The sequence below is a fragment of the Artemia sp. Qi Xiang Cuo genome, chromosome 9 (genome assembly GCF_049724085.1).
Source record: "Artemia sp. Qi Xiang Cuo chromosome 9, ASM4972408v1, whole genome shotgun sequence".
Lineage (NCBI taxonomy): Eukaryota > Metazoa > Arthropoda > Branchiopoda > Anostraca > Artemiidae > Artemia > Artemia sp. Qi Xiang Cuo.
Window position 1 is genome coordinate 30,122,168 of NC_142802.1, and position 8,494 is coordinate 30,130,661.

The following is an 8,494-nucleotide window of genomic DNA, read 5'->3' on the forward strand; positions in this document are numbered from 1 at the left end:
CTCAGTATTGCGGATCTTGTCATACCATTTGAAGCCTTCAACTCGACGCAGGTTTATAGTTTGGATGGCATAGACCTTTCTTAGTTGTGTCTGGGTTATCGGCCATGTCTCATAAGAGTACATCATGATGAGACTGTGGCGTTGTAGATACGGGCTTTTGTAAGGCGACTAATTTGCGGTTTGTGGAAGACTGCTCCACAGAGCCGTCCGAATATAGAGTTTGTCTTGGCTGATCGCTGAGATTTCGGCGTCGAGTGTGCCATTTGATGATATAATTGATCCGAGAAAGGTGAACTGCCTTACCACGTCAACAGCTTGGCCGTTGATCACAACAGTTAAGGGTGACGCCGATGCTGTCTTTTCTATGGGCATGATCTTCGTTTTCATCTAGTGTACTTACATCCCAACTGCGAAGGAAGCTGACGAGATCATATCGATTGCAGACTTAATCGGTCGAGATATTTACTAAGAACGGCTACATTGTGGGTAGAACCAAAATCAGACGAATTCCTCCTGGCGCAACTTATTCCGAAGGGATGGATACAGGGTTTCTCGTTCAAAATGTGATCGATGACGCAGTTAAACAGCTGCTAGGAACTATTTGGTAATATTTTTCTATTTATATGAAGTGCTTCAATGTATTCTAATAAATATATGTACTGTATTTATCGATGGGAAAATACTATTTGTAGAGGTTATAATGGCTTCAGTTATGTAGAAGATCTAAGGCCTCACATAATTTCCATCCATACAAACAATAATACTCCTTTGCGTCCAAGCGAAATTCTTTAGTAGTAATATTAACAAGGAATTTTTACCAAAATTGCTATTCATCGCTAATTTTTTAAGTATATTCAAATTTTGTACAAAATTGAAATTTGCAAATTTAAACGTTGGACGGTACTAATCAACGTACAATTGTTGATTTACACATTTTAAAAGAAATTAACCAGGGACTTGAGGGACCGGTACCTCAAATTACATTTTGGTTAGGCCTGGGTATAATTTGGAAAACAATAAGAAATTAAATAAGAAAAGGAGCTTTTCAACTGAAAGCAAGGAACAGATTTGAAACCTATTCGTATAGATCATTCTTTATATGAAGGGGGCTGTCACCTCCCTAGCTCCTTACTCTTTGCTGTGAAGTTTGGCTTTTGTTCGATAGAGGGCTCGTTCTAATGGAAATTAAAGCTTCTAGTGCCCTTTTTAAGTGACCCAAAAATTGGAGGGCAAATAGGCTTCCCACGCCACTTTTTCCCAAAATCGTGCGATCAGAATCTTGAGATATCTATTTTGTTCAGCATAGTTGAAAGCCCAATAACTATGTCTTTGGAGATGAAATGACCCCCTACAGCCCCTGGAGAATCGTTTTTAAGTTATAAAATTTGATCATTGTTTACGTATAGTATTTATTATTGGGAAGTATGCATACATTTTTCCGGTGAGGAGGGGAGGATGAATTTTCTGCTGGGAGGATTTTGCACGGGGAGAATTTTCCATGGAGAGGGAAGATTTCAGGGGGGAAATTTTACACTGGGCGAATTTGCTAGAATTTCTATAAGAAATTTCTGTATATGTCTTGGACTGAATTGTCCAGAGGATATTTCTGTGGGGAGGGGGATTTTTCCGTGGAGGCGGAGCCAGATATCCTGGCGTTATTTAACAAAACGATCAGAAGTTAAATTAAAAAAGAAATTCAATTGAAAGTAAGAAGCAACATTAAAACGAACAGAAATTATTACGTATATGAAGGGGGTTGACCCCTCTTCAACACCTCGCTCTTTACGCTAAAGTTAAAATTTTATCCCGATTCTTTAAAAACGACTCCTGAAACACAAGGATCGCTTAATTAGAACATTAAATAACTTTTTTTTAAAGTGCCGAAAAACTGTTGCATGAAGATCAAGGTGTTGAGGAGGATACAACCCTCCTTGTACACGTGATAATTTCTGTTCGTTTTAAGTTTTAATGTTGCTCCTTACTTTCAGTTGATAAAACTTTTTTTTTTATTTAGAAAAAGTATTTCAATTAAAGTAAAAGTATATAAAAATGAAAAGAGTAAGTAATTACAAAAAATATACAAAACAATAGCCCACTTACAGAAACTAAAATATAAACTCCCAACATTCAGTTCTGAGAGCAATGCCAAAACGTTGGACGGATATTTTTTAACAATATCGACAATATTGAACTGGGTTATCAAACACCAAAATATTTAATGCCTTTAGACTCGCTGTTTGTAAGAAGTAACACAGTATCAAAGTAGTTTGTTCAAAGTAAAACATTAAAACTAAGATTAAGAAAATCGAATACAATTTTTGAATACAATGTTTTTAATTTAATTTTGAATAGAAAAAAAAACAACAATATATTTGACACCTTTGTACTTCATAACTGTATAAAATTAAATCTTTTTCAAAGTAGCAACTAAATAAATACAATCACTCCTGGAAAAGAATATAATAAAACACAAAAAATATATCCGTTCAGGGGGAAAATACATAGATTTCCAGCATTCTGTTCAAGCGAACATTCTGATTATAGTGGCTTCATATATCTGCTCATGGGTACTCTTGCAATGCAAGCAAAAGTTAACGACATATTTCTACCGGAATTGCTCCATATTAAGTTGCTTTCCTTGTGTTTTTTTTTTATAATTTACGAACTTTTTTGTGTACTAATAAGTGCACTAATTACTAATAAACAAATACATATTTAGGATAACCATAGAAAGTGGATTTTTTTATTTAATGTTATAAATCTTTAGGCTGTTATACTTTCGTTATTGACAAGGATCGTTATTTACTTACCATGGATTCCTATGAAGAATTTGATTTTTTTTTGTTGTTCCAACCAAGTCATATAGAAAAAAGTTTTGTGGGAAACTGGAAAGGGGTCACTCAGTCACAAATTAGAACCTTTATTCTCTTTATAAGGGTCAAAATCTATTGGCAGACAGCCAACAATGGGGCAACACATATTCTTTCCATGGTTTTCCCCAGTCTACTCTCTTTCCTTTGGTTTCCTTATAATTGTTTTATAGTCCCAAATTTCGAGGGGGGGGGGCTTGGCCCTCTGACCCCCTAGTTGTAGGACTTTTCAACTATACTGAATAAAATGGCTATCTCAAAGGCTTGATCGGATGTCATTGGGGAAAAGGGGGCATGGGATATGGGGGCTAGTTGCCCTCCAATTATTTTGGTCACGTAAAAAGAGCTCTTATTTTCGTTAGAATGAGCCCTCTTCCCATCTTCTAGGGTCATTGGTTCGGTATGATCACCCCTGGGAAAAAACACAACAAAATAAACCCGTATCCGTAATCTTTATTCTGGCAAAAAATGCAAAATTCCTTGTTTTTGTAGATAAGACCTTGAAACCTCTAGAATAAGGTTCTAAGATATTCCGAATCTGATAGTGTGATTTTCATTAAGATCGCTGGACTTTTGGGGGTGTTTCCTTCTCCCTTTTTTGAAAATCAGACTCGTAGCTTGTTTTTACATATTTGGAATCAGCATAAAAAGGCAATTCTTTCTATGTATCTATTTTTGTCAAGATTCCGTTTTTTTTTTAAGTTTTGGTTACGAATGGGCCGAGTTACTCCTTTTTTTCTTGGTACTTCAAGGTGTTCTGTAAGTCTAAATGGGTCCAAAGCTGTATTACTGTATTCTTCTCTTTTTTTTCTTTTTTTTGACTTTTTTAATGTTGAATTTTGTGCACCTAACTTTTTTTTTTATTAAACGACCAGCGACCCATAAATTTTAACAATTCCGAGTTTGCGGTTTTTGGTCGTCTTGTAGGTATAGCCTGCTACTATATTTTTAACGTTTCTTTTTATGGCGTTTAAATTCCTTTCAGATGAATATTGTTGTTGTTCTTATATTATACTGAGATCACTTGACTCTTTACATCCTTTTATATTGGTACATGACGTCATGACGATGATGTCATCATGATTATACGACGCATATATTCAACATATCAATCTTCTATGTTTCAGTATGACTTCATTTATCAGAACAACAATAATATTTGAGATGAATTTAAAGGCTACAAAAAGGAACGTAAAAGATATAGTAGTAGGATATAGCTCAGCAGAGATTTTAGCAAGTGAAGCCACGTCCAATGTTTCCCTGATCACTTCTATTGTTTCAGTTAGATGCCCATCAGTGAGTTTGGCCAGTTTATCCTTCAATTCAGTTGATGGTTCGTTTTCATCGTTTTTCTTTCCTTTTTTTACTTTTTTAATGTTGGACTGTGTGCACCTAACGCATTTGGAATATTGAAGATCCATCTGTGGATGGAATTGGATGAGTATCTCAACCGTACAAATTGTTATAAACTAGGCAAAATAACTAAATTTAATTATTTGATCGAAAACGGCAAGACATAAATTGTCTACTTTTTGTCTTTCTGTTTTCTTTTTTATGGGATAGGAAATCCTCTTCCCAGAACCATCCACTCTGTGGATGTATTCCTACGCAGTCACCTACTGTCAGGAAAGAAACTTAAGGTCCATTTTCACGAGGACAATAGTCGAACTCTTGATCATGTCCCGTTCTCTTTAAAACAACCATTCGTTTGACAAAAAGGCGTGTTTCTTCATCCAGCTGATCGTATACCGAAAACAAAAGTTCATTTTAATCAGACTCTCAAGTCAGATAGAAAATTAAACATAAATTTCATCCTTGTTATTTCCAGTTTACATTACCTGATTTACGAAACAATTTATTTGAACACGGCCTATTGTCATTCTACTGTATACGTGTAGGCCTATGCAAAAAAAAGAATGAAGTCGTAAGAAATTTAAAAATTAAAAAGTATTCGATGCAAGTTAAACCTCTGAATGACTTATTGCATACCCTGTTTATTGAAGACAATCTGCCATTTCCGTATCTCGAAAATTTGGGATGATTTCCGACATTTTTTTAAATTCAATTAATTTTATACAAACTTCAATTCAATTTGAGCTCTGCACTCGCCTCAAAGCAGAGTTGAAGGAGATTGCTTTGCCTAGTTCAAAGAGAGATGACAAAAGGAGCGCGAAAGCAAAAACGTAATTTCGTTGAACGAATCAAGTGCGAACACACATGTTCAGGTGGACAGATGACTTTCTTACAGCTCTTGTCCTAGTAAAAATGGGCCCTTAAAATGCCTATTGAGTTATATGCTAGCATCACAAGATTAGAAAGAGTACCTGAACAATGTTGTTCATTTATTCATGTCTGTTCGAAAACGTTGAAAATATCGTACTTTTTTTTAACTTGTCCTCAATGACCTGTTTCGAGATTGGCGATGGCACTCCTCGGGGACATTTCTAATCCTTCGAGAGGGAAGAAGGAGTTCTTAAAAAGTATCAATAGTCCTGAAAGGGAACATAAATTGGTTTGTTTCTCGATGATTACTGCTGTTTATACGGAACTTGAATTTTAAGTAAGTGGTAGGCAAATTTTTCTTAAACAAATAAGGGATGGGTTAAAAAACCAGGAAATATTATTAGAACCTCATTAAAAGATATTATAGGGTCATGTATCTTGTTCTCCCTTTTTTTTAAACCAGGTGCCAACATTGCTCACCGGTTCTTGATAGAACAATATGAAATTTTTACAATTTACGGAAAAAGCGCGAATATTCGCGTAGAAATTGATTAATTTTTTTAAAAGAACTTAACCAAGAAACGTTAAAATTAATTTCTGAAAATACACGGTATTATTTTTTTTACAATATGGAACAGTTCGTGGTAATGAACTGTAAGTAAGGAGCGACCCGGCTCAATAGTAACCGAAACTCTAAAAAACGAAATTTTGATACCAATAGATACATGAAAAGAATCGAATTTTATGCTGATTTCAAATATATAAGTTTCACCAAGTTTAGTCTTACCCATCATAAAGATCGGATGCGTGTTGATTTGTTTTTTTTCCCAGGGGTGATCGTATCGATCCAGTGGTCCTGGAATATCTCGAAAGGGCTCACTCGAACGGAAATTAAAAGCTCTAGTGCCCTTTTTAAGTGACCCAAAAAATTGGAGGGCAACTAGGCCCCCTCCCACGCTCGTTTTTTCTCAAAGTCACTCAATCAAAATTTTGAGATAGCCATTTTGTTCAGCATAGTCGAAAATCTAATACCTATGTCTTTGAAGACGACTTAATCTCCCACAGTCCTTGGAGGACCGGCTGCAAGTTATGAAGTTTGCCCATTGTTTACACATAATACTGATTATCGAAAGGTATACAGACGTTTTCAGGAGTGACTTTTTCTAGTGGGGGGGGGATTACGCGGGAGGAGCTTTCCATGGAGGATGTTTTCATGGGGGAAGGGTCATCTCTATGAAGGGGGTGCCGGATTTCCCAGCATTATTTAAAAAACGATCATAAAATAAATTAAAAAAAAAAATTTCAACTGAAAGTAAGGAGCAACATTAAAACTTAAAACGAACAAAAATTATTATGTATTTGAGGGGATTTGCCCCCTTCCCCCTGGTCAATCAATACCTCTCTCTTTAAGCTAAAGTTTTTTTTAGTACTTTCAAAAGAGTTATCTATTCTAATTAAACGGCCTTTGTGATTCAAGGGTCATTCTTAAAGAATTGGAACACAATTAGAACTTTTTAGCGTAAAGAGCGAGGTATTTACTTGGGGACGAACCCCCTCAAATACGTAAAATTTTTGTTCGTTTTAAGTTTTAATGTTGCTCCTTACTTTCAGTTGAAAAACTTGTTTTTTCAAAAATCTAATAATACAACAAAGTTAGGGTTTTTGGTTATGCATAGAGGCTGCTCACTCAATATAGAAATCAATCATTAAAAAAATTGACACAACCGAACCCTCTTCACAATTTGCCTCATTTTGTTTACCGAATCTCCAAAATCGTCAGTGGGTTCGCCATACAACACAATGGATAGATGTACTGAAGATGAAACAGCTGTAAGTATTTTCTTTATTTAACAAGGTCATTCCGAAGTATAGGCCCACCACCTTTGGGTGACCTTGCTAAATAGGAAAATACAGCTTTTTCTGGCATGTTTTTTTTTCTTTCTTTTTTACCAGGTTTGGATTCAAAGTTGTAAACTTCGCTCCAGAACCTCGATTTCGAGCAATTGTTACCGATTGTATGCTTAGAACTCTTTAAGGTATGCATTTTGTTGCTCATTTAAGACAAATTTTCAATTTGTTGCATAATTATCTGATATAGGATGATATTTCAGGATCTTTTGAGATTTAGGTTTTTAGAAATATTTAGGATATTTGCGTTTTAAGTTTACAAAAAAAATAGAGTAAAAATAGATGTAAAAAATCAAAAAGAGTTGTCTAACATACTAAAAAATTATGGTGAAACTAAAAAGATGCTATCCAATAGGAATCTTTTATTCTAACGTAATATTCGTCAAAAGGCCATACAAATAAACATTGAAATCAACTAGTTTTTTTTTTCAAGACAATAGATATCGCAAAACATTTTGTCCGTAGCATGCTGACAGGTAATTCGAAAGAAATTATGATACTGAAAATGGGAAATTGATTGTTGTTATCTTTGTCGATATCCTACTGAGGATTATTCCTTCTCCCTAAATACAAAATTTGTATATTCATGTGTCTGCAATAAGCAGAATTCTGTATCTACTTTACTAGGTTGCAGCGTTAGCTGCAACCTAGTAAAGAACAAACTACGGCCATTATAACAAAAAAATTGAAAAACGCGTTTTAAAAACGGGCTATTGAGGACATTTGCCATTTGTAGCTGCTTCAGGAATGGTAACTATTATCTCGATTAGTCTTAATAGCAATATTTTATTTCTAAAATAAATTAATGAGATTTTCGAAAAATTGTCTTAAACCCCTCAAAAACTTATTCAGGAAACCTAGACTCCACTGGAACAACAAGGAAAATCACCTTTTTGCATGGCTAGCACTGATGTGTTCCTTTTTTCCACTTTTTCCTTCTTCGCTGCTAGTGGGACACTGGAACATCAGAGAAAGCTGGAAATTTCTATATCTAGTGCCTTTTGTAATTAACGAAACATAGTGCTAAAAATATAATAAAATTTTGATAAAAAAAAAGACATCTTCGTATGCAACATCTTATGTCCTAGATTTGCCTTTTGACCCGGCATACATAGCAAAAATCGTATGCTTTGCCACCTTCCATGAGATTCCCAAAAATATGCATTTGTCACCTTCCAATAAAAGTAATTACTTTTTAATAAACCCGCTTTTTAAACACCATTTGCAAACTAACTAATTATTGAAATAGCAAGAAATTCCAGTATGAGGTAGTTACAGTGAAAATTCTGCTAGTTCGAAAGGATATCCGTTTGATGAAAAATAGCAAAGAAACTATGTTTTCGATGAGGGCGCAATTGGGTAGGAAATAAACATTTCCTGAGGATGGTTGACATCCTTTGTAATATTTTAGACATGATAGAGGTGTCTAGTAATATTTTTTCTTCGTTTTTAATGTTGAGTAGGGTTCGGACAATTATCAGGGTTGCTAACCT